Raw genomic sequence first — 26108 nt, 5'->3', positions numbered from 1 at the left:
ACAACACAACAACTCTATTCAGAGCTACCCTACCTCTAAGCACTTTAAATTATTATTTTACTGTTTCACTGAGTTTTCCCCATGTGTGGGGGGGGGAGGTGTGTGTGTGGGATGTGTGGGGTGTGTCTGTGAGGTGTGTGTGTGTGGGGGGGGGGTGAGGTGTGTAGGTGTGTGTAGGTGTGTGGGGTGTGTGGGGGGGGGGTGGGGGTGTGGGTGTGTAAGGTGTGTGTGTGGGTGTGGGTGTGTGTGTGGGTGTGGGTGTGTGGGGTGTTTGGGTGTGGGTGGAGGTGTGGGTGTGTGTGGGGGGTGTGTGGGTGTGGGGGGTATGTGTGTAGGATATGTGTGTATGTGTGGGATGTGTGGGTGTGTCTGTGAGGTGTGTGTGTGTGTGTGGGGGGAGGTGTGTGTGTGGGATGTGTGGGGTGTGTCTGTGTGTGTGTGTGTGTGTGTGTGTGTGTGGGGGGGTGAGGTGTGTGTGTGAGTGTGGGTGTGTGGGATGTGGGTGTGGATGTGTAAGGTGTCGGTGTGGGGGTGTGGGGTGTTTGGGTGTGGGTGGAGGTGTGCGTGTGTAAGGTGTGTGTGAGGAGTGTGTGGGTGTGAGGGTGTGGGGTTGTGTGCGTGTGGGTGTGTGTGGGACGTATTTGTAGGTACCTAAATCAGCCACAGAACCCAAAAGCTCTTTTCAGAGCTACCCTACCTCTAATCACTCAAAATGATTATTTTACACTACTATTTTCACTATTTTTCACCAAAGTACGCTCCCTGGTGCGCTCCCCGGTGCGCGTACCGGGCGCTCCCCCCGCGAAAATCGAATTTCTTTTTAAAAAAATTTGACCCGCGGGACCCTTTTATGGGCCCCACATCAAATCTAGAGGGTCAGGGGGGGTCTACCCTGCCCCCTTTTGGTTATTTCCCCCTTTGTTTTTGCCACCTCTTGTGTCTCGATCCTACCGAGACACAAGATGGCGGCCGCTCCGGACTGTTTGGAATGTTTACAGACACCCGAGAGACAATCAGCTTTCCGCGCGCGAACTCGCGGTACGTGCCGGGTGCGCTCCCCGGTGCACGTACCGGGGCGCGGCTATAGATATATATATTTTTTTGAACCTAAATTACTCAAAATCCGCTGGAGCACATATCTTGAGACATAGCAAAGGCACATCGGGCTACCAGTCCCTACAATTTTGCCAAGTTTCATGGGAATCCATTCAGCTGTTCGGGCTAAAAGTGAGTCCAACCGCCCTATGGAAACTAACATGGGGAAAACACGTTTTGGGACCCCCCTTTTATCTCGGCCCCCGCTTAACGAATCTCCCCCAAACTTTCAGGGAAGGACCGGAGCGCCGCGAGGCAAAGTTATGGAAAATTTCAGGAAGATTCCTCAACCGGCGCCAAAGTTATTCCCAGTAGAATGTTGCGATTTCCCTATGGAAAACAATCCTAACTATAACTACCTACTGGCGACCGCCAGTAGGTTTTATATATATATATATATATATATACATATATATATATATATATATATATATATATATATATATATATATATTCACAAAAAGTTGCCCACAACAGAGGGAGCCCACGCAGGAAGGTAGAGCCGAAATATTTAATGGATGCTTCCCACCATGGGAAACTGCAGTCCAAAATATCCAGCCTGACGCGTTCCATGCTTTGTGCACTTTATCGAAGGCTAATCACTACTGGCGTAGCATCCGGCAATATTTCAAGCACCCACGTTAGTTACATGCACCTGTCCCAGTGGGCGTGGCCGCGCTCAGCCTTCTGGTGCCTGTAGTACTTGCGTTTTACTCCAGTGAGTTGCCGTCTTCTTACACCATTAAATAACGTGAAAGTAAAATCCCAAGTGGGTTACTGCAGCCTCCCCACACTGCCTGGCAAACATTGCTGCTTCCAAAACAAGGCACCTGTCCCTTAGTTCATTCTGCCGGTTGGCGTCACGTCGGGTCTGCAATCATGCAGCAGGGCTCTCTCCACGGCTCGGACCAGCCGTTTAAGTATTCACAAAAAGTTGCCCACAACAGAGGGAGCCCACGCAGGAAGGTAGAGCCGAAATCTTTAATGGATGCTTTGCACAGGCACACCATGGGAAACTGCAGTCCAAAATATCCAGCCTGACGCGTTTCATGCTTTGTGCACTTTATCAAAGGCTAATCACTACTGGCGTAGCATTCAGCAATATTTCAAGCACCCACGTTAGTTACATGCACCTGTCCCAGTGGGCGTGGCCGCGCTCAGCCTTCTGGTGCCTGTAGTACTTGCGTTTTACTCCAGTGAGTTGCCGTCTTGTTACACCATTAAATAACGTAAAAGTAAAATCCCAAGTGGGTTACTGCAGCCTCCCCACACTGCCTGGCAAACATTGCTGCTTCCAAAACAAGGCACCTGTCCCTTAGTTGATTCTGCCGTTGGCGTCATGTTGGGTCTGCAATCATGCAGCAGGGCTCTCTCCACGGCTTGGACCAGCCGTTTTAATATTCACAAAAAGTTGCCCACAACAGAGGGAGCCCACGCAGGAAGGTAGCGCCGAAATCTTTAATGGATGCTTTGCACAGGCACACCATGGGAAACTGCAGTCCAAAATATCCAGCCTGACGCGTTTCGTGCTTTGTGCACTTTATTAAAGGCTAATCACTACTGGCGTAGAATCCGGCAATATTTCAAGCACCCACGTTAGTTACATGCACCTGTCCCAGTGGGCGTGGCCGCGCTCAGCCTTCTGGTGCCTGTAGTACTTGCGTTTTACTCCAGTGAGTTGCCGTCTTGTTACACCATTAAATAACGTGAAAGTAAAATCCCAAGTGGGTTACTGCAGCCTCCCCACACTGCCTGGCAAACATTGCTGCTTCCAAAACAAGGCACCTGTCCCTTAGTTCATTCTGCCGGTTGGCGTCACGTCGGGTCTGCAATCATGCAGCAGGGCTCTCTCCACGGCTCGGACCAGCCGTTTTAATATTCACAAAAAGTTGCCCACAACAGAGGGAGCTCACGCAGGAAGGTAGAGCCGAAATCTTTAATGGATGCTTTGCACAGGCACACCATGGGAAACTGCAGTCCAAAATATCCAGCCTGACGCGTTTCGTGCTTTGTGCACTTTATCGAAGGCTAATCACTACTGGTGTAGCATCCGGCAATATTTCAAGCACCCACGTTTGTTACATGCACCTGTCCCAGTGTACGTGGCCGCGCTCAGCCTTTTGGTGCCTGTAGTACTTGCGTTTTACTCCAGTGAGTTGCCGTCTTGTTACACCATTAAATAACGTGAAAGTAAAATCCCAAGTGGGTTACTGCAGCCTCCCCACACTGCTTGGCAAACATTGCTGCTTCCAAAACAAGGCACCTGTCCCTTATATATATATTCCTCCAAAGTGACCCACTGCTCATAGGGCGCTCACCAGCCGGTGCTCTGCATAGGGACCGGGTCCAGGTCCAATTCAATTATTAAAACAAAGGATGCGGCACACCAAATGGTCTTTTTGCTTATTTTATTTATAAGCTCTCCCCCACCAACGCGTTTCAGCCACCAAGGCTTTGCTCATGGTCAGTAAGTCCTTCCTTCATTTCTACTTATATACCCACATCTACCCTTAAGTGGTATTGTGGGATATGTAGTTTAACAGAATTTCACGAAACTTTACACACAGGCAGAAAGACAGTAGCGCTTTTGTGAATGAGTTTGTGCAGTATTAAATGAAAAACATTATTTCAAATGTATTCAGGGTTAGTACCCAGTATCATACTTATGAATTGCAAATTTGTAGTCCTGTAATGGTATAGTACCCATTTTAAAGTCATAGTGTAATGAGTTTGGATAAAGTTTTTTAGGAGAACACAGTTATTCCAGATGAACATAAAGTTCCTCATCGTTGTTAATGCCCCCCGGCTGTTTTGTCCGGAATTTTATATTTCATCCCGCACTAACATTCTATCAAATGATGAGGAAATACTGGCATCTATTCTACTTAAAAAATATGCTGGTAAAGAGCCATTTTCAAATCAAACAGAAAACAGATCGGCTCACGAACCAACGTAAAGGATTTAAAGCATGCAAATCGTGTAAAGCCTGCAAAATAGGCAAAAATATGGCCAACATTCAAGAACCAAATGGGAAAACCATGGTAATTGAAGAAAATATAACTTGTATATCAAAGTTTGTCATATATATGATAGAATGTAAGTGCGGAATGAAATATATTGGAAGCACGACATGCATGTTAAAAAAGCGTATCCTCGAACACATACGTGCAGTAAAGAATGCCAACATGGCATATGCAACAGCTAAACACATTCTCACATGTCAAAAGGGAGATTGGAGAGCGATGTGCTTCTACGGGATTAAAATGGCACCAGAAGGTAACCGAGGAGGTGATCGTGTCCGTAAGCTATGCCAAGCTGAATCACGACTCATCATAAAATTCCAGACAAAACAGCCGGGGGGCATTAACAACGATGAGGAACTTTATGTTCATCTGGAATAACTGTGTTCTCCCCCTCCCCCCCCCCACCTCCCCCCACTGGCCCAGGAGTATATTAATTAATATTGCAATGGAAGAGTGCATTAGATATGATGATGGGCAACAGGAGACTGTTTTAGAGGATAATATTGTTGATGCCCTGGACACCTCAGTCCAGCAGCCGGTCAACAGGGCCATTGAGAGCACTGTACCAAACACAGTACAACAAGCAATTATTACACAAAGAAACAAGGCACCGATCTTTGAAATAGGTGTTAACCACCTGAACCGTAAACCACAATGAATTCCCACCGGGTAGGCCCATCATCTCCGGAATTGGGGCCCCCACGGAGAAACTGAGTATATCGATCTTTTTCTTCAACCCTTGCTACACAACCTGCTGTCGTATCTTAAGGATACGAAGGATCTACTTAATAAAATGTAGGACTTTGAGTGGTCAAAGGGCAATTTGTTGGTTACACTAGACGTCATTGTATACCTGTATTCCGAGGGACACAGGGTTGGAAACGGTACAGTACTTTTTGGATAATAGGATTGCAGCTTTATGTGAGTATAACACCATGCTTATAGACCTGATAACTTTGGTTCTGGACAACAATTTTTTTTGTACAAGGTGGCAAATGGTTCAGGCAAACAAGGGGGGTAGCTATGGGTGCAACATTTTCTCTGTCCTTCGCAAACCTCTATATGGGCTTATATGAGAAGGTCCACGTTTGGACTCGGTGCCCAACAATTTACACCGATCACATCATTCTATGGACAAGGTACATAGACGATGTGCTTATGTTCTGCACACCTAGAGCCTTGGAAGATTTTATTGTTTGCTTAAATGACAACACCTTCAATGTACACGTTACATATCAATCAAGTGACAAGAGCATAGACTACCTAGATACCACACTGTATGTGGCAGAACAACAGATTAGGTCCAAATTATTTCGGAAGAAAACCGCATGTAATGCAGTATTGCATGCGTCAAGTGTCCACCCACAAACACAGATCACACACCTCCCGTACGGGAGATGATTAGGGTGCGGCCCAACTGCAGCGCTGACACTGACTTTGCAGCAGAACTGAAGAACCTAGAGAAAAGGTTTATCAACCAGGCTTACTCTGGACAGACTATATCAAAAGCAAAACATAGGATTGACGAAGTAAAACATACAGATCTTTTACAGAATAGACAAAACTCAGGGAAGAGCTGCAATGAAGATAGGAAACGGAAGCCTGCCCTTGTGGTTCCTTTCCGTGCAGGTTGTCCTGACCTTCACAAGATCTTGGTCAGGCATTGACATATCTTAAGGATGGATGATACATTGCGTAAGGTCATTACAGAACAGCCAAATATCATACACAGTTGGGGGAAGACACTCAAACAAACTCTATGTCAAAGCTATCTAAGACCCAACCCAGCTACTACATGGCTACCATCATTACCATCTGACTTTTACAAGTGTGGGCAGTGCAATAGGTGCGGCCTAGCGAAAAACGAAATGACAGATTTTCAGTATAACATGCAAACATTTTACAAAATTAACAACTTTATCAATTGTAATCCAAAACATGTGGTTTACTGTATTGTGTGCTGCTGCAGTTTGATCTACGTGGGCAGCACGATACGACCGTTGATAGAACGGATCTAAGAGCATGTATGGGCCATTAACAATAAAAACTGAAACCCCCCTGGCAGTGCACTATAATGACATGCATACTGTTGAGGGCCAAATGAAAATCGCTTTCCATGGGATTGAAACACTAAAAAATTCCAACAGGGGTGGGGATAAAACTCTACACCTCAGGCAACTGAAGAGTGGGTGGCTTATAAGACTCAGGGCAGTTGATATGGGTCTCAATGTAGAAAGGATACTACACACTGTTTTGCAGTAACAAGTGAAGTTTAGTAGTGATCTGCCTATACAAGTGGTCTGATATTATTGCTTTTAGTCTCAATGCCCCAGGAAACATTGATGTCTCTATAGGTACAACAAGGACCCCATCTGATAAAAGTGGTCCATTATTAGTGTTTAGAGACAAATCTGAAAATGATTTCACTGTGATATTCATGCCAATTGTGGTCTGTACGTGACAACTTATGACATATGCTCTACATTTTTGGCTATTCTCAGTAATGTAATATGTTCAAATGCTTAAATAATCTGATATATTCAAACAGCACATTTTGTGGTTTACCAAAGGTGACATCAGATGGGGATAAACAAAGGTAATTTGTCTGAAAATATACTGACACGTGATAGCCGTGCGCAACTGTGGAGATTGTTCTGTACATTATATCATAGCGCATTATATGTATGTTAGTAAGAAATCATCAAGCTAGGTATACTGGTTTTTGTAAGCAAACTGTATGAATGATATCTTTTCAACTGATGGAACCAAGGAGATGTCAGGACTGTTGGTCACCTCATACTATCTATCAGAAATATGGGGATACACCTGTTTTTGTGTTCATGCCTTTCTCTGATTTTTGGTTAATGAACACATACCCTGGTCTCCTTCACACTAGGTGTTTACTGACTGTATCAAAAACTTTTTTAGCTAAATATATGCACTCCACATTGGCCATTGAACTTTATTTTTATTTAATTATTTTATTTATTTATTTTTATTTAAAGAATTTTGTATAGCGTGAACAAGGCCCTTAGGTATCAGAGCGCTTTACATTGTATGAGGTAGAATAAAGACATGTCTTGCATAGTACATCTATACACAGTTAAATGACGAAGTTCAAAATACAAATCGATGAATGTCAATTACAGGGTTAACACAGTATATGCTGTGTCAGATACAGCTTTTTTTTTTGTTGAAAAATATGTTTATTGCGGAAAACATAAAAGACATAATCAAATAAAACCACTCGTAGGCACTGAGAGGGGAAATTAACCGAAGGCAACATTTAGGATAGTACACAGCCAGTGGCCCACAGCCCGGAGGCTGGGCGGCGTATAGTTGGAAGGTGCCACAAAGATAATCATAATCGTTGGCATACAGTACACGTGCATCTCTAGTATCCGCCGTTTTTCATTTATTCCCCCTTCTACGTCCTCCATGGAGCCCGTCTCCCATCCGTCTGTACAGTTAAGTTTTCCAATAGAAACACAGTCTAACATATATCAACAGAACAAACCCCCCGTACGTGGCATCAGTAATAGAGTACGTGCAAAAGTTAGGTTACTTTCTCATGGCCCGATAGGGTGCAGACATCACAGTTATAAGCAATCCTCTGGGAATCAAGACAAATCACAGGGTTATACAATAGGGAACTAAGTGCCCGCCCAGCACGGCATTACTCTGAAACAGGTCCCTCCACCTCGCCTGCCGCCCCATCCTCCTCGGACCCAGACCCCTCAGGGGTGAACAATTCGACACTAGTGGCATCCGAGTCATCATCAGGCAACCTCTCAGCACACATCATCCTCCAAGCTAGTAAGTCCTCCTGAAGCCTTTTATCGTGGCGCGTGCGCTGCATGTGTGTTTCCTCAGCCAAGGACCACTCTCTAACATCCCTAAGCCACAGGGATAACTCAGGGGCCCTCTGCCCCATCCAAGTGATAGCCACGTGCTGCCTTGCCAACACCAGTAACAACTGTAGAAACCTGTAGGACAAATTCCTCTTTTTGGGCTTGGTTACCATGGCCAAGAGACACTGAAGCGGATCCAAGGCAATCCGAAGGCCCGTAACACGGCCAATATGCTCCACCACCTCTCTCCAAAAGCTACCGACCTGCGGGCACTCCCAAGCCAAATGGAAGAATCCAGCTCTCTCCGCCCCACACCTAGGGTAGTCGTCCCGCCTATCTGCCGAGATGCGATTCAGGGAGACCGGAGTCATGTAGGTGCGATGCACGAAATTAAAGTGGATCAACTTGAACCGTGCATTACACAAAACTTTCCGGGTCAGGAGCCCAATACGTTTGCGCTGTCCTGGCTCCAGAGCCATCCCCAGGTCCGCCTCCCAGGCCGCCCAGGACGGTGCGACCGGCGGGGCTGAATCCCACCGCATGGCTGAGTACAATAGAGAGATCAGCCGCTTTCCTCTACCGCAGGAGAGGAGGATGTTGAGGGTGTGTGTCAGCGGAGGCGCCTCCGGGAACTGGGGCCAGTTCGCCCTTGCCATCTCCTGGAGCCCCCTGTAGTGCAGATACTGTCCCCTGCTCAGGTCAAAGGCGTCCGTGGCTCGCTCGAAAGACACGAAGGAGTCATCCGGATAAAGGTCTGCCAGAGTCTCACACCCGCCGTTCCTCCATTCCCGGAAGGACACATTCTCCTCCATCAGCAGCACCGGGCCAAGATCCACACCGGCAGCTCCCTATGAAAGGGGGCCCACCGCAATACCTTCTCCACAAACCGCTGCCAGACTCCCGCCGCATGGCGCACCACATAGGGCAGGGCCTCGTCTGCCCCCCGTCCTTGCATCAAAGCCACCCGCAAAGCCTTCTCGTCTGCTCTGCCCGCCAGGAGCTGCAGCTCCCAGTTATCTGTGTCCGCGAACCACCTCGCGGGTGGCAGGAGCTGCGCTGCATAATAATAGAGGTCAAACCTCGGGGCCTCCAGGCCACCCTCCTCCCAACTCCGGACTACAGTATGCAGAGCAACTCTACTACGTCCGCCCGCCCAGAGTAAAGATGTGAGCAGCGAGTTGAGCATGCCAAATATTCGCGGGGGGAGCGGGCATAGGGTATTTTGCAGGACGTACAATATTCTAGGCAGCATCACCATCTTAGCAACCGCTAACCGCCCCATAAGGGAGAGAGGAAGCTAATTCCAGAAGGACACAGACTGGTGCAGAGAGCGGAGCACCCGTACAGCGTTGCGGAAAAGCACGTGTTCGTCAGACGAAGCCAACATGAATGCCCAGATATCGGAAGGCCTCCAACTCCCATCTCAGTCCTAGGCACGGGAGGCTCACGCCCGGATCGACAGCACATCCCGCCAGAGGAAAAATTATGGACTTCCCAGGGTTAATGCGCAGCCCGCAGGCCGCACCAAAGCGGTCCAACAACTGCAGCAAAGCGGGGAGCGAGTCACTCGGGGAGGTCAAATAGAACAGAGTGTCGTCTCCATAGAGGGAGATCACGTTCACGGTATCGCCCACCCTAATGCCCCATTGCACCATCTCAGCCCGGATGGAGACCGCCAAGGGTTCTATCGCCAGGGCAAACAGGAGCGGCGACAGATACAGCTTTATAATAATACTCATTATGTTGTAAGTTATGCCTTCCTGATTGCACTATATTCCACTGTGTTCTATATTCTACTATTTCTGTGTCTTGGAATTGGTATAGTACTGGACGAGGCTGTCTCCCACTAGTTGTGTCCTATAAATAACAAGTTAGTACACACACAGTGACCGGCGGTAAATTAGACAACGCCTCAGTGAGAAATAATTTCAGTTGATTCCTATATAAACCATCTTCTCCAACTCTGGGTCTTGGTACATGTAGTACTGCCCTCGCGTATGTCCAACTCCACCGGCGACTTTCTTTTCACTCCCCTTGAGTAAAGGTTTGTTCTGGACTATAACATGGTGCTAAAGCTGAGTCGAATTGTCTATGTGAGGAATTTGCTCATTAGAAACATTTTTGTTTCCCTTTTAAATGTTGCTGTGTTTGTTATTTTTCTAATGTTTGGCGGAAGAGAGTTCCAGATTCTAGGTGCTGCTCCTGAGAACGCCCTATCATAGGTTCTCTTATTCCATTCTTTCTATGACCATGCGTCTTTGATTTAAAAGCGGGTCGTTTGGCGGTGTCTCGCTGCTATTGTTATTGTACACGATCCAACTTGTCACCGCCACAGGTAATTTTGATAGAAATATTTTTTTCCGCTACGGTTTTTAGACAGTGAGCAGCGCTTGATCTATACCATCCATGTTGTGCCATATGTGTTTGCCATTATTTTGCAGGCTTATCAAGCCTGGCTGGTAACACGGAGGTAGCGGGAGCGGATACTACCGGTTCCCATCGCTATATGTAATACCAGAGAGTTGTGTTTTTTTTTTTGATAACCAAGTTTATTGATTTTTGTAAAAGATCAACACAAATAACAAAATTTAACGATACCAGCTATTTGCGCAATTAGACATGTATGGCACATAGAGGTGGACATTACATCAGCATAAACGAACTGATAGACAGAGCAAAGGTCAAAACCATTCAGCACCCATTCCTGTCCTCGGGTGCTCATTGAGAATATCAATCTTCCACCGCCCCAACCCATTTACCCCACACTCTGCGAAATTTCTTCGGGCAACCTCTTGCCTCGTGCACGGGTCGCTCCTGGGCAGCGCATCAATCAACCCCTCTGCGGCAGCGTACCATGGTGCGGGCAGTTGAGCTCAACCAGTTGGTCATGATGTCCCTTTTGCCACCATTAGTGCTGTGTTCAAATAGAGTTTTTCAGCTCTGGAGCCGTCCATCCCCTCGGTGATACCCAGCAGGACATTCAGCGGATTAGGGGGAGCCTCCCAGCCTAGAGCCTCAGTGAGTTCCCCAGTTACTTACTCCTAGTAGCGCGTGATTGCAGAGCAGAGCCATACCATGTGATAAAAGTCAGCTTGTGGGTGGTTGCAGCAGGGACAGGATGCATCAGGCCGAAGCCCTACGCGGTGGAGACACAGCGGTGTGAGATAGGCTGTGTGGAGATAATATATTTGAACTAGACAGAGCCTTGCTGAAACTGTGACTGTTTTGTGGGCCATCAATGCTTCTCTCCAATCGACATCATCCAGAGTCCCAAGCCACCCTCCCATCTGTCCCTGAGTGATAGTTGTTAGGGGTGTTATTGATAAGGGATCAAAAGATACAGGAGATTCCCCCCCTTCCCTAGGTTACTGGTCATGGTCTGGGCTTCGGGTGGGCTATGTACGGGCAGGGAGGAGCCGTCCAAAATGTGAGATTGGAGGGCATGTCGTATCTCCTAGTATCGATAGAACTGGGAAGCGTGAAGAGAGTAGCTCATTGCAATTCTTGAAAAGTGTGCATGTGGTTCCCACTCCGGATGTCACCCAGCAGGGAAATGCCCATGAGATGCCACGTTCGAAAGCCAGAGAGGTTGGGGACCTCTCAGAGCCATGTGCTGCACCATAGTGGGGTATGTTGGGTCGGTTTATTTGACCATTGGGTGTGAGGCATAGAAGCCCGCCAGGCCAACAGTACCTCGCGGGTGACCTCGGGTAGAGTTTGGGAGATGGAATTCCCATACAACATCCCTTGGATGTTAGACAGGCCCAGGGTGAGCAGTTCCAGGCGGTATGCCAGGTCCGACCAGCCACCATTAAACCAGTCATGCACGGTAAGGAGCCGGGTTGCGAGGTAATAAAGGTAGAGATTTGTCATACCCAAGCCGCCGTCGAAGGGCGGGATCCGGCACTGAGTGAGGGCCAGTCGAGGCCTCCGACCCCCCCATAGGAACTTGGTGGCCATGCTGTCTAGCTCCCGAAACCACAACAGTGAGAAGGAGAGGTAGGTGTTCTGGAGCATATAAAAGAATCAGGGCAGGACCATCATTTTAAAAAGAGCTATTCTGCCCATTGGGTTCAGTGGTAGAGTTTACCATTTGAGGAGATCAGCCCGTGCCTTTTTCACTAACGGAGTTACATTAAGTGACCAAGCGAGGTCAGAAAGGAGGGCTACCCAGATTCCCAGATACTTGAAGGACTGTCGTCGAAGAAGTATCGACGACTGCCAGTCAAAGCATTCTCTCGATAGATGTAAAGGGACCAAAACGTATTTAGTTGAGTTCAGCCGAAGACCACAGGTTTGTTCGAAAAGACTCAGGGCCCGCAGGCAGCGGGGTCTCGACTGAGCCGGATCTGCTAGAAATAGCAGAATGTTGTCAGAGAAAAGGGAGATCTTGTCTTCCTCTAGGCCGGGCCATGTCCATCCCGTGAGGAGCTGGTCAGACCGTACAAGACAGGCAAAGGGTTCATCGCCAATGCAAATAAGAAGAGTGAGAGGGGGCATCCCTGTCTCGTGCCTCTTTTGATGGAAAAGGGGTTCGACACGGCTCTGTTGACTAGTACTTGGGCCCTAGGTTTGCAGTAAAGTGACTTAACCAGGCCACGGAAAGGGGCTCCAAAACCCATCTCCACCAATACTGCTTCCAAGTATTGCCAATCCACTGAGTTGAATGCCTTCTCGGAGTCCACGAGAAAGAGTGATAAGTAGGGGGTCAACTGGTGCTGGTTCGCCAAGGCCAGGTGGAGGCGTCTGAGGCAGTGGTAAGTTCCCCGGGTGGGCCTAAAACTGCACTGGTCGGGGTGGACCACTTTGGCCAGGTACGGATGTATACTATTGGCTAGGACCGAGGCAAATATTTTGAACTTTGAATTGATAAGGGAGATGGGGCGATAATCGGGGCAGTGCCTAGAGGGGGCTGAGACTTTTGTATAACCACGATAGGGGCCATGTCTGTCTCAGGACCGAAATGAACCACGTTCTGATGCCTCCTGATACATCTCTAAAAGGTAGGTAATCAGCGTGTCCCGGTAGGACGCATAGAACTCCTGTGGGAGTCCATCCAGTCCTGGTGTCTTACTTGCAGCCATGCGCGATATGGCATCGGTAATCTGCTCTGGGGAGACAGGGAGGTCTAGCACCTCCGCCTCCGACTCACTGAGTCATGGGAGGGAAAACTGTTGGCGCCAGAGAAGTTCCGGGAGCGAGAGAGTGGGGGTTTGTGCGGAATAGAGGGTAGCATAGTAGGCGGCAAAGCACTGGGCCACTGCAACAGGGGCTCCTTGGAGCACTCTATTTGAACCGATCATCTCAGGGATGATAGGGTTAGCCATCGGGTGAGTGTCCTAGCGGTGGAGAAGTTTCCCATTTTTGTCTCCCCACCCATACACACGCGCCACAGAGGACCTCCACAGTAACTCGGTAGCCTCTAGGGAGGTCTGCTTAATCTCGTCCTTTAGAAACGGCAGTCTACTATCCCGGGCCTTTGATCTCTCCTTCGGGGGGTGAGCTTCAATTAGGACAGCCTGGGCCTCTAGAGGTGTGAGTTTAGAGTCCTGTTTCATATGCTTAAGTTTGACCTGGCCCTTGGCAAAGGCTCGGATGGTGGCTTTACCAGCTTCCCAAGGGGTGCCAGGAGACGAAACCGTCCCGTGATTAGTGGCGAAATATTGGCGGAGCTCATCTCCCACTTGGTCCCTGAAGTCCTTGTCTTGGAGGAACCAAGCGTTCAGCCGCGAGATCGGGCGCGAAGACACAGGGAGACGGCCCATCCGCACCGCCACTAGGGAGTGACAAACCTCTGGGAAGGATGGTAACATCTTGAATAGCACAACATTTTCGGGCCGGCAGGAAATCATAGTCGAGTCGCGTTTGTGTGTGATGGGAAGCTGATGTGTGAGTGTAGAGTCTGGTCACCGGATGCCAGAGTCTCCAGGCGTCTCCAGGGGTCTCCGAGACCCAGAGCGGCAGCCCAGTTCGACAGGAGAGTAGACTGAGCGACCCGAGAGGTGGAGGGCATCGTAGCAGTGTCAAGGACAGGGTCCATTACTGTGATAAAGTCTCCCCCAACGATAGTCCTCCCCAGGTGTAGGGCAGCAACTAGTGTATGAGAGATGCTGAAGTGTGGAGGTCAATAGGGAGGGAGTGAAGTATACAGTAAGCAAGTTAAGACTGGTCCCCAAGATTCCCCTCTAGGATGACAAAGCAGCCGTTTGGATAGTGCTTTGCTTTACGCACCACGAATGAAAGACTGCGGTGCACCAGAATAGCCACCCCTTGCGATCCCCGATTAAAACCAGAGTGCCAGACTCCGCCAAAGCCATAACGCACCAGGAAGGGACAGCGGTTGCCCACCAGGTGTGTCTCCTGGAGTAGCAATAGATCTACAATGTGACGCTGAGCATAACGTAGGACCGCTGTGCGCTTGGCCTTATCCAGTAAGCCTTTAGCATTCAAGGACATTACGTGAAGCAACAATTCTCAGCATGGTTGTCAGACATAGGGAAAACGGGCACAGGATAGGTCAGCTAGCGCGGGTGGCCATTGTGGGTGAGGTAGCGCTGGTGCGTGAGGTGGTGGGTATGATGCCACATGGTTGGGCCTTACGCGCTTGCCGTGTAGTTGGAAATGTAAGCTGGTGTAAAAAACGAATAAAACAACAAAGACAAATTGAAACAACAGTTACCCCCTCCCCAACCCAACTACCTACCCCCTCCCTATACTTCAGGAATGGAAGCATCTGTCGCCCAAACAAGGAATAACCTTGGGAGAACCAAACTTTGGGAATGGGGAATCGTGGAGGGCCCCTCTTCATATTAGGATGTTTGTGACGATTTCCATCGGGAAGTAGAGTTAATAGTAGTCAGAAGTGCAGCGGCAATCCGGTCCCCGCACACCAGCACAGACCGGCGTGGGCGCATATAATTGGATTGCGCACCCCTTTTGCGCCTGTCTGACTGGTTGTAGGGCCCACCGCCGCACCAGGCCACCAGTCACAGGCCCAGTCTGCCAACCCAGTAGCTCGTCTGGTGTCCCACCAGGGCAAAGAGGCACAGGAACATTAGAGGGAAGCAGCACTCCTCTCCTTTTGTCGCCGCCTGATTGGCGGCCAAGCGTGCATTGACCGTCTGGTGCCGCACCTTCTCCAGTCAGGTCCGCTCCATGGCGTACGTCGGGTAGAATCTCTCTAGGTGCTCCCAGTGCCTCATGATCAGGTGGGTGCTCTGACGGTGCCAAGGAGGGGAGGCGACACAACTAATTCAGCCAGAGTGGCGCCAGCCACTCTCCGGGATCCTCCTCACTCCGGTGTGCACTAGGAGGAGTCCCAGAGTTCAGTGCCTCTGAGCGAGCCTGGAGACCACCAAGAGGGAGCCATCATCTTGGGATCGCCGCGAGGCCAGATATGCTGCAAGGGCCGCCCGCGGTGCCAGGATGTCACCCTCACCGCCACCAAAGAAGGCTAGGAGGTCGGGGAGAGGCAGGCAGGCTGCGTGTAAGGTAGGAACTCCCCGATGGCGACGGATGCAGGAGCGGATGACGGAGGGGTCTGGAGCACTCCTAAGGTGCGACCGCCATCTTGACGCTATTGGCCACGCCCCGAGAATTGTGGTTTATGTCGTATCTTCGTGACTAATCATAAAAATGTGCTTATAGCGCATGTAGATTCCTCCTCTTAAGATATACATCTTTAGTTTGTTCCTTATTTATGCTGTAGGGTAATTTATTATTTTTTCCGCGTGTGGGTAATTTTGTCGGATGACTCGGTCTATACTGCATACAATCGTTTGGCATTTGTAGACATCATGACGATGCACACACACGTTATATCTATAATATGTGTTTATAAAGCCCATAGTAATGTGTATTTTACAGACCATATCCACCTCCTAATCATTATGGACCGTTTGTGGTGATATGACATATTTGCGCTTATTTATAAACTGGTTTAACAGCCCAAGTGTTGTGATTGAGGATTTTATTACTTCGATGGACCTGCAATATTCTAATTTGCTGGTTAGATATGTTTAAGGTGTTGCACGATTCAGCATATTAAGGATTATATTCTATATTGGTACTCATCCAAATTTATACTACACTGGGCTAACACTAAGAAGAGATGTGTTTGTCATATAAAAAAAAGTCTTGGAATAATTATAATTGTCAGCAATTTAGCTAAAGTGGATTTTTTATCAGCTTGATATTGAGGGATGGATTTTGTAGAATTTGGTTTGATTTTACTTAGTACAGTTTTTTCCTACTACAGCAGATATTTATTCGGAATTTTATATTTGCATTTTTACCAGGTGCTATACTTCTATTATGGGTGTGATCCTTTCAAAAAAACGAATGTTGGAGTACTAATCGCTCTACTATTCTGTCTAGGTAAGATGTAGTTTAAGGATATCTCTAGACATATTTTTTACTCGAGAATATTGGCCTTATTATTGTAAACCACGTTATCTATATAATATACAGCACACTAATACTATCATATCCCAATATCGAGGAGACAACAGAGAGTACATTTGTTCTGATTTACTATATTATGTGACTTAGACAAGTCGCCCCAAGACTACTCCAAGATGGCGCCGAAAAATCTAGAAACGCTCTGTTAGAGATCCCGATAAAATACATTAAATTCAACAGTCAGCTAGTTCTCTAATTTTCGTGAAAAGTGACTAATAATAACCATTAAATCTTCTATAACAGATGGTGCGAATTTAGCAATAGTCAGCGGCTCTTTTTTGCATGAAATAAATTTATCTTATAAATATACGTAGTCAATTGTATACACTCATGTAATTTACATCTAGAGAAGTGAACCCATATTACACTTAACTATCGCGATTCTAATACAATATTACCGTTATACTTATAACGAGTTTTACTTTAATGGCGGCCGCTAGTCTCACTGAGTATAAATGAGAATAGCAAGATGGCGCCAAACTAGGACGCCAGAACGGAAAAACGCGCTCCGACGTACACTACTTTGTACGAGAGGTAAGATGCTCTTAAGTATTACAAAATCGTCTGCTACCTACATTAGTTTTACTATATACTGATAACTTGAGATACGCGCTAATTGGAATCTCGCATTGCAGGTGACGAACTTGGACACCTGATACTCTTTTTGAGCCGGGCAGACTTTAGAAATATGTGAAGTCGTTGAAATAATAGGTAAGAGGATTTGAGACGATCATTAATGAGACTAAGTTTACAACATTATAAAAATGATAAGTGGTACAACTTTAGTTTTATTATTTTGTACAGCATCTTACCAGAAGCTATAGGATCGGATTCTCAATAATTAAATACGTGAAGAAATTAGGTATGACACCCCACAGCATGTTCGCCTTTGATACTATTAACCCACTATGTTTTTTTCTTGTACCTTTCGATCCTATTAATATGATGCTGACTAAAATTTAGAACTTACTTTGATTTCACTATACTATGGTGCCTCCAGCTTTTTTCTTGGTGATTAGCCTTTACTGACTTGATTGTTGCTACTATTGAGCACCCTTAAGGTTTGGGATGTTTTCCCTAGAATTTTTAGATATGCCTTAAATGTTAATATCGTACGGTTATAATTTATTAATGTATTGGCATTATTGTATTATGTTTGGGTCGCAGCCCTGAGGAAGTCATTAGGTCTCAATTTGACCAGACGAAACACGTGTTGGCTGCAAGACTGCGTGGCTACATGTAGAATGAAGATTGTTCTGTACTGAAGATGTATCCAATGAAGATGATAATTGGAAAGATTCAAGATTAAAACCTTTGCAAGATAACAGACTACTGATTATTTGACTGGACTTTTGAGTGCTCGATAAATTAATTTGGATGTAGTTTAAGGACTACACTTTGCCAACATAGCAAATTGGGAGACTAACTTGCTCGACTTCTATTTTTATCACAATGTTTGTGGTGGGTCTTATTTCTTCTCTGTGTCACATATTTACTAAGATCATGTTGCATTATAATGGTGTAACTATAAACTATGCTGCATGTACGCGCCTATCTTTTTCTACTTCTTAATCTATAATGAGGAATTATCAACACTACGGTTGTCATACTCTCCAATCTTGGAAAATAAAGATATAGAACGTACACAACAGCATCCGGTTGACTTGTGGTTTCAACATATTTTCTGTTCTTTTCAATTTTCTTCACAATGCTAGTTTGGGGTTTGCTCTTGGGGAGTAAATGGACACAAGCCCAACATTCTGGGCGGATACATTTTTATGTAATTTTTAACTTGTATATATGGATATTGCTATATCATCCATTGTTTTAATTTAGATTTAAATGGTTTACATCCTTAAGAAAGTCCTTTCGGATGAAACACGTGTTGGCTGCCTGTTGCGGATGTTATGAACATTTTGTTGATATGAAATAAAGGATATACGGAGGAAAACAAAGATCGACTTATGGACTTCCTTTTTCTTGGTGGGAAGCGCCTATTTCACAGATCTGGACTACTTCTCCTCTGCCCTAGCATTTGTGCAGTTTACAGTACAACAAGCTTTGGCAGCTGCATTGAAACTGATCACCAAGCAACTAGAAAGCTTTGCAAAGAACCATGGATTTCAAAACCCTCTTGAGCCCCAAGATTATCCCCCCTCATGAAAAAGCAAATCTAAGTCGAGGCAGTGGCCTCGTGCAGGCGCATTTGCTGGCTTGCCACAGGTGACCACAGACGAACATGGTTATTCCACCACACCTACCACAGAAGGTGGTAAGGCGAAGCACAAGCAAAAGGTGTACATAGACACTGATTCCACTGACACAGAATCTACCAAATCAGATAACAAAGGCCTCCAAAGAAGAAATCTAGGAAGGCTGTTATTCTCGTTCCCGATATGTCACCCCAGAAATCCAATACCCCTTTCACGTTTAATCCGGCGGACATTGTTCACCCCCGCTCCTCAGATTGGGTTACTGCCTCTGAGGTAGCAGAATACTTACATGAGAACCTTAGGAAAGGCTTTGACAAGGAAGTTCGCAACAGATTGCGATCAGAGTGTCCCATGCCTGTTATATCGGACAGAGTAGCAGAAATGCCAGATATTGACGCCAGTCTTTTGACTTTTTTGAAGAAATTTGCTAAGGACCATAAAAAAGGTATTGATCTCGCCTGGTGGGGATGCCAGAACAAACTACTCGATGTGGCAGGCCCCCTTGCTAAGATCCCAGAAATTGCCCTAACAGCAAAGGAATCAGCCAGTCCCGTGGATCCAGGCATTTTAGCTGGCTGGACACAGAGAGCGATATGCCTCTGGGGGAATGCAAATTGCGCCATCTTTACCGAGAGACGCAAGTAACTACTGATGAAGATGGACTCTAATCTTACATAATTATCCTCGACTGAGCCAGGTCCCCTAGCAGAGGGCAATCTCTTTGGGGAGAGATTTGTTAAGGATTTCTCAAAGTTCGTGAGTACGCTTACATCTTTGGACAAGGCCCAATCAGAAATAAAGAAAGTTTTTCAGTTTTTGGCTGGGCGAGGCAGGGGAAGCTCGCCAGGCCGTCAATACTACCAAGGTCCTTCCAGAGGATACTATGGAAGAGGCTGTAATAAAAGAGGCGCTCTTGTGATTTGGCACCCTATGATGTCCCCGGACTACCATCATTTTAACTGACTTTAGTGTGTTATTTTATCCTAGCCTTAATGTAGGACGGTCCTGCATATGCCTGCTTCTCATCTGTCTTGTAATCATGCTGTCTTTTAGTGAGAGCTGTCATGGAGTAGAACTGTATTATAAGTGCTTACTATTGGCTTTGACCTGACTTTACCTTGCTTGCTTCTGCGTGCACAGAATTATGAGTTCTTACTATTGGCTTTGACATGGCCTCATGTCTGACTTTGCCTGCTCCTGCCTACACAACAGTGCTTGCGATTCATATTCGAGGTCTTTCTGATCCTCACTTGTTTTTCACACCTCACTGACCACAGTGAACTGGATATTATCTGTGGAATTTATGAACTCTGTCTCAGAGTTAAAATAACAGAGACTTGGCCAGCCACTGTCTTGGCCTTGACGCAGACTGGTACAGCCTGCTTGTTTTTTTCCAAATAGAAAGGGGCAGCTTATTGGCTGGAAAGAGAGGAGGACCTCTAGGATTTGGAGATAATACAATATTACAAGTAATAGAAGGGGGACACGGCTGTACGATAAAAAGGTTCTATGCCGAACTTATAGCACACAGGGGAGATAACTTGGGTAAATTTGAAGCAAAATGGATGGATGCGCTAGGAATTAAGGAGGGGATCATCGAGAAGTCATTGCAGATGGGACAGGAGGTTCTCTGCTCTTCTGCATTGCAAGAGCCCAGCATTATAAGACCTTGTACAAGCTATACTACACCCCAGCCAGAATTACACAGTGGGGGGGCACACAAGGGATAACATGCCCAAGATGCGACAGCCAGGAGGGAGACATAGTCCACATGTTTGGCAAATGCCCAACCTGGCTCCTCTGATAAAAGAAATCGAAAGGTTTTTAGATAGATCGCTGAATTGTAAGTTAATAATGTCACCCAAAGTAATATTAATGGGACTGGACGGGACTGGAGAGCAATCACAGTTTGAGAACTTTTTGTTTGTAGCCATGGCAGTATTTCGTCTATGCATAGCGTCAGCATGGCGAGATAAGCTCCCCCCCACTATGCAGCAATGGTTGGCCAGGCTTTTATATATATACAACATGGAAAAAGCGTTATACGCCAGAAAAGGGAAGAAGGGCAGATCCCTTGGTCTGCAGATCTGGAAACCAATAGCAGATTGGAAGAATAGGGTGGCAGGAAACAGAACTTCCATAGGGCCTTAAGGTGGGTGTGTAATGAAAATCAGGAATATTAATCAAGCTGTATCCATGGTGTTATGTTTAGTTGTTCGCCCTTCGGGTTTTCTCCAGCTGTTTTGTTTTGATTGATGCTCTAGCTTACCCAGTATAATTTGCCAGGCTGAATTATTGTAACCTGAGATATAGAAATGTTGTGGAAAAAACGAAATTTGATTATATTTTTTTTGCTTTTTTTCATGTCCTGTGCAGGGGGGGGGGTGGAGGGGGGGGCGAGGAGTTAGGGGAATAAACGTTGTAAAAAAAATTGAATAAAAATATTTTTAAAAAAACAAAAAAAGAGAAAGGGGCAGGGAAAAAAAGGAAAAAAAGGAAAAGAAAAAAAAGAGAGAAAGTGGCAGGGTTTTCTAGAATCTTCGCCTCACGTTGAATAATGATATTTAAGCTGGAAGCCTGCGTAGGTCAGGTGGAAATTCACCACAGAGTAGACGTACTGCTGTGGGGGTGACAGAACTTGGGTCCTGACTGATACTCTTACCTGGGCTGTGAAAGGGCTTCCCCAGCTGACAGCAGGCAAGGATGTTGCAGAATCAGTCGGTGAGGTGTTCCTAACCACTCTCTTTCTATCACTCTCTTTCTTTCTCTCTTGTATATATTTTCTACTCTCTGCTACCTGTACTAACTACATTGTTTTCTTATTGTTTATTGTAGGTAATTGGCATTTGATAATCTGCATCTCCTGATATATTTGGCCTACCGTTTTGAGCATTGCATTAATAAACGTATTGGTTTATTTACCTCACCTTAAGTGAGTGTTGTGTCTTACCTATGTCTTAAGGGAGTGTTGGGGTTTTGGGTGAGGCTTGGTGGTGAGCAGCCATATTCATTACAGAGGCAGAGGACTCTACCAGAGGCAGCACCTTTTACCCCAAGATACAGAGATTCAACAAGCGACGCTTCAATCGAGGCAGACACAGGGCGGGATTCCAAGCCCAAAATTCAACAGGTAAGAATTTCCGAGAGGTATCAGTTACCTTTGGGGAGGGTCGTACTCAATTTTTCCGACACAATTGGAGAGTGTTATCACAAGATGCATGGATTACACAGACCATTCAGGGGTTTCACCTAGAATTATATCAAGCTCCACGCCAAGACTCATTCCCAAGACTGATCAGTTTTTCCCAACAAAAAAGTACTTTTATAGATGCAGAGATAGAGGAATTGCTGCAAAAATGCACGATTGCTTACTGCGATGATGGGGCTTGCGGTTTTTGCAGCAACATCGTCTTGATGCAGAAGAAAGGTGGTGGTCACAGGTTAGTGTTAAACCTGAGGGAATTCAACCACTTCATGGTTTACAAGCACTTTAAGACGGAGGGTATCCATCTCTTAGCGGATCTACTAAAAAAGGGAGATTGTATGGTCCGGCTGGACCTAAAAGACGCTTCCATGATGATTCCTATTTTTCCTCCCCATCAGCGTTTCCTGCAGTTTCAATGGAGGAACCGTTGGTTGGAATATTTGGCACTTCCTTTCGGGATTTCCTCGGCTTCATGGTGTTTCACCAAAGTAATGAAGCCGGTCACAGCCCATCTCCGAGAATAAGACATTCGCTTGATAGTGTATCTAGACGATATACTTATCATGGCTCAGACTCCATCCCTAGCCAACCTTTACTTACAGATGACAGTGTCCCTTCTACAAAACTTGGGTTTTGTAATCAACGAACCCAAGTCAGCCCTAAGTCCTTCTCAGACGATGGACTTCCTAGGTTTTGTCATAGAATCACAGACAGCTCAACTGAGTCTTCCCGGTCTAAATTACGGGATGTCAAGAAAGAGCTCACATCAGTGCTAGCTGAACAGACAGTTTCCCTCAAGACAATTGCCAGAATAGTGAGGTTACTGGCATGATCAATACAGGCTATTTTCCCGGGACCTCTTCATTATCATGCCCTTCAGAGACTAAAAATCCAACATCTTCAAAAGGGTCTGTCTTATATGGATCTGGTCTCTCTGACACAGGAAGTACCGGAAGAATGCATTGGTGGTTGGGCCACGTAGAAGCATGGAACAGCAGAGCTATCTTAGGCTCCCAACCAGAGGTCATTATAGAATCAGATGCCAGCCGTTGGGGCTGGGAAGCACATTGCGGAGATATCCCAGAGAAAGATGGTTTCTTCAAGAACTTTCCCTCCCAATCAACTGTTTGGAGTTGTTGAAAGGGTCCTTTGCAATACTGACACTCTCCTCCAAACAGGTCTCTTGTTGCATCCTACTCAGGATGGACAATGTCTCAGCAGTGAGATATATCAACAAGTTTGGAGGTACGAGTTCATCCCTGCTAGTGGAGATAGCGAAGGATTTTTGGCACTATTTCCTGAGTCACCAGATATCGGTGATATCGGAATACATTCTGCGTCAGTCGAATACTGTCGCGGATTGGAATTCTAGGTATCCAAAGGATTACAGCAATTGGCAACTCCAATCTCGACTGTTCCAATGGTTACAGGCAGTGTGGGGCCCTTTTAAGATAGACCTGTTTTCATCCAGGTTGAATCAACATCTGCAGATCTTCTTCAGGTGGAGGCCAGACCCACTAGCGTCAGCAACACATGCATTCTCCCAGAATTGGTCAACCAATCTGAATGATGCAATTTCCCCATTCATTCTAATTCCCAGAGTGACGACCCAGATAGCCCGGCAGCAGGCAGAAGTGATTTTGGTGACCCCCCTGTGGAAGTCGCAGCCCTGGGTCCCGATATTGTTGGAGATGAGCTGCGACTTCCCCAGGATGCTCCCCTGGTCTCAGGTGATCCTCCAGGGCCCTCACGGAGAACTACACCCGATGGTGACATCGGAACAATTGTCCTTGATGGCATGGGGGCTTTCCGGCAACAATGGGAAATGCCAGGCTTTTCGGACAAAGCATCCAAGTATATTAAGCAAATCTTGTCCCCTTCCACTCGGAAGAGATAATCATCATCTTGGAAACGCTGTTTAAATTGGTGCCTGGGACGGCACGTGGATTCTGTGGGGGCGGACTTATCCCATGTTGTGAATTTCCTGTCAGATAAGGCTTCAAAAGGGTTGTCATACAGGTCAGTGAATAACTTCATATCGTCAATTTTTGCAGGTCATAGCCAGGTGGATGGAAAACCGGTAGGTATGTATCCAGTGGTGTGCAAGTTACTTAAAGGAATTGGAGTAGCTAATCCCCCTAAACCGAAATATTCATATTTATGGGATGTATGCATTGTCATATCCCTCTTTGACAAATGGCCAGATAATGCTCTGTTATCCAGGAAGCAATTATCAGCTAAGCAGGCTATGCTTTTGTGTTTGTCTGCCTGCAGAAGTTCTTCAGATGTGAGAGCTCTGGATCTTACAGGTAGAGTATTCACTCCAGAAGGTGTTTATTTTACCATTACTGGCAGGGCAAAAACATTGTCATGTAGTATTGAATATTAAGCTTTTCCCAGTAATGTTAAGCTGTGCGTAGTTCAATGCCTTAAAGCCTATGAAGAATGCACACGGTCCTTGAGGCCAGAGGGTACAACGCAACAGTTGATTGCATTGCAAAAACCGTTCAAACCTGTATCAGCGGCTACTATAGTCAAATGGTTAAAATCAGTCATGAAAGAAGCTGGTATTGATACCCATATATTTGTGGCACATTCTGTACGTGGTGCCATGGCATCAAAAACGTATATGTTTGGTTCAGCTATTCAAGACATTATGAGCTCTGCAGATTGGTCATCATAGTCTACAGTTAAACAGTTTTATTATAAACCAGTGGGTGATATAACTACTGTGGTATTTGATTAGCGTTAAACAAGCAATAATATGAGCCTCCGGTCCTGTAATAGAATTTAAAAATTGCTAGCATTTGTGCCAAGAATTTTCAATTCTATTAAGGACCCAGAGGCGAGGATTATCCCACCCGGTTGTATTTCAATGGTGCTTGTAATAAAGTACCCACCCGTATGTGATATGTTTTAGGTTCAACAGAGAATATGGGTTTTCTATTTAATTTATTCCGGGTTCAGAAAAGAAAGCAGAGTAATCCTGCTTCTGGTTGCAGAGGTTGGATGACGCCCCCATTCCTGGTTAAAATTACTACACATTGTAGGATTACAAATTTTGGATTTTTGGAATAATGTTCGCACTTGGACTAAGACTATCGAGCAAAGAAAGAGGCTCATGAAAAGGAGATGGTGACTCTTATAGGGTCTGATGGGTATGATTGGTTGCAGGAGCATCATGGGAAATGTACTTTATTTTTTTGTTGAAATGATTTCATTGGCTGCTGTGAATTTAACAGTAAAGAAAGAGAAGCAATAATCCTCACCTCCGTGTCATTAATAGATCTGAAAATTCTTGGTGCAAATGCTAGCAATGCTTTTACTGTATGGTGCTTGCAGGCTGCGCAGTGCCACCAGTGTCTGCGTGCCATGAAGATAAGTAATGTGCATGACTTCATACAGTAAGTGACGAGAGAACTGATGCAACGTGGCTCTCCTTCATTACTAGAACAGCGCGCCGTAGAATGAACAAATCGACCCGATTACTTAGTATCTATGGAAACGAGCCACCTCTGCTGGACCCTGAGCCGCCTCACCCTCTGATAAGTTCCAGGGGCACTACACACTGCTCGAGGTGCTTATGATTCTCATCTTTTTTTCTAGTTTAGTGATCAACTACTTATAGGAGAAATACTGCATTTTCTGTTTAATTAGATTAAGGTTATGCAGTTGGCAATTGGTTTAATGAGCTACAAATAACATAGCACAAATGCTATGCTTACTATTTGATCAGATTGAGGTATGTGGTGGGCAGTTGGCTTCATGAACTGCAAATAACAGAAGAAATACTTTGTTTAAAATTTGATTACATTGAACTCATTTAGGGGGCTGTTAGATTCATGAACTACGCGTGACACAAAATACTCAGTGATTTGCTATTAACTTGGTTTACCTTTAATCATTTCGCATTTGAAAAAACATGGTTTTATTTGTACATTAGACAGGACTTTGTGTATAATATAAGTATTGAATGAACACCGGGTTTACACGTCATACATAGCATCCTGCCACTATTAGCATAGGATGCAGCATGATGACATTGGAACCCGGGTACGTCACTTCCTTCCATATCATTTTGCAGTTTTTACTTTTTTGGAAGATGCTTTACTCCACTAAGACCATGCCCCTGTTTGCAGGAATAATTGTGGAATGTGATTGTTCAATTCTCATTCAACTTAGTGGATGGACACATGAGGTCAGTTATCGACCTTTCCTGGGAGGAATATGTAATGATGTATGTTGTTATCCACTCTATTTA

At 45.9% G+C, this 26108-nt stretch overlaps 1 protein-coding gene across 3 annotated transcripts in view; it reads left to right on the top strand.

The window, feature by feature from the left end:
• The window catches only part of LOC144767458 (zinc finger protein 786-like), a 357248-nt gene that overhangs the window by 60853 nt on the left and 270287 nt on the right, over positions 1-26108 (top strand). Inside the window, exon 1 of one of the 3 annotated variants that reach the window (XM_078650883.1) lies at positions 17069-17140. The exons of the other annotated variants lie outside the window; for them this stretch is intronic. The gene's annotated coding sequence lies outside the window, so the exon portion shown is untranslated. Of the gene's footprint in view, positions 1-17068; positions 17141-26108 lie in introns of those variants that run through there. 3 annotated transcript variants of the gene reach the window in all.

The sequence above is a fragment of the Lissotriton helveticus genome, chromosome 7, assembly GCF_964261635.1.
Source record: "Lissotriton helveticus chromosome 7, aLisHel1.1, whole genome shotgun sequence".
NCBI lineage: Eukaryota > Metazoa > Chordata > Amphibia > Caudata > Salamandridae > Lissotriton > Lissotriton helveticus.
This window is presented reverse-complemented; position numbering and strand designations above follow the sequence as displayed.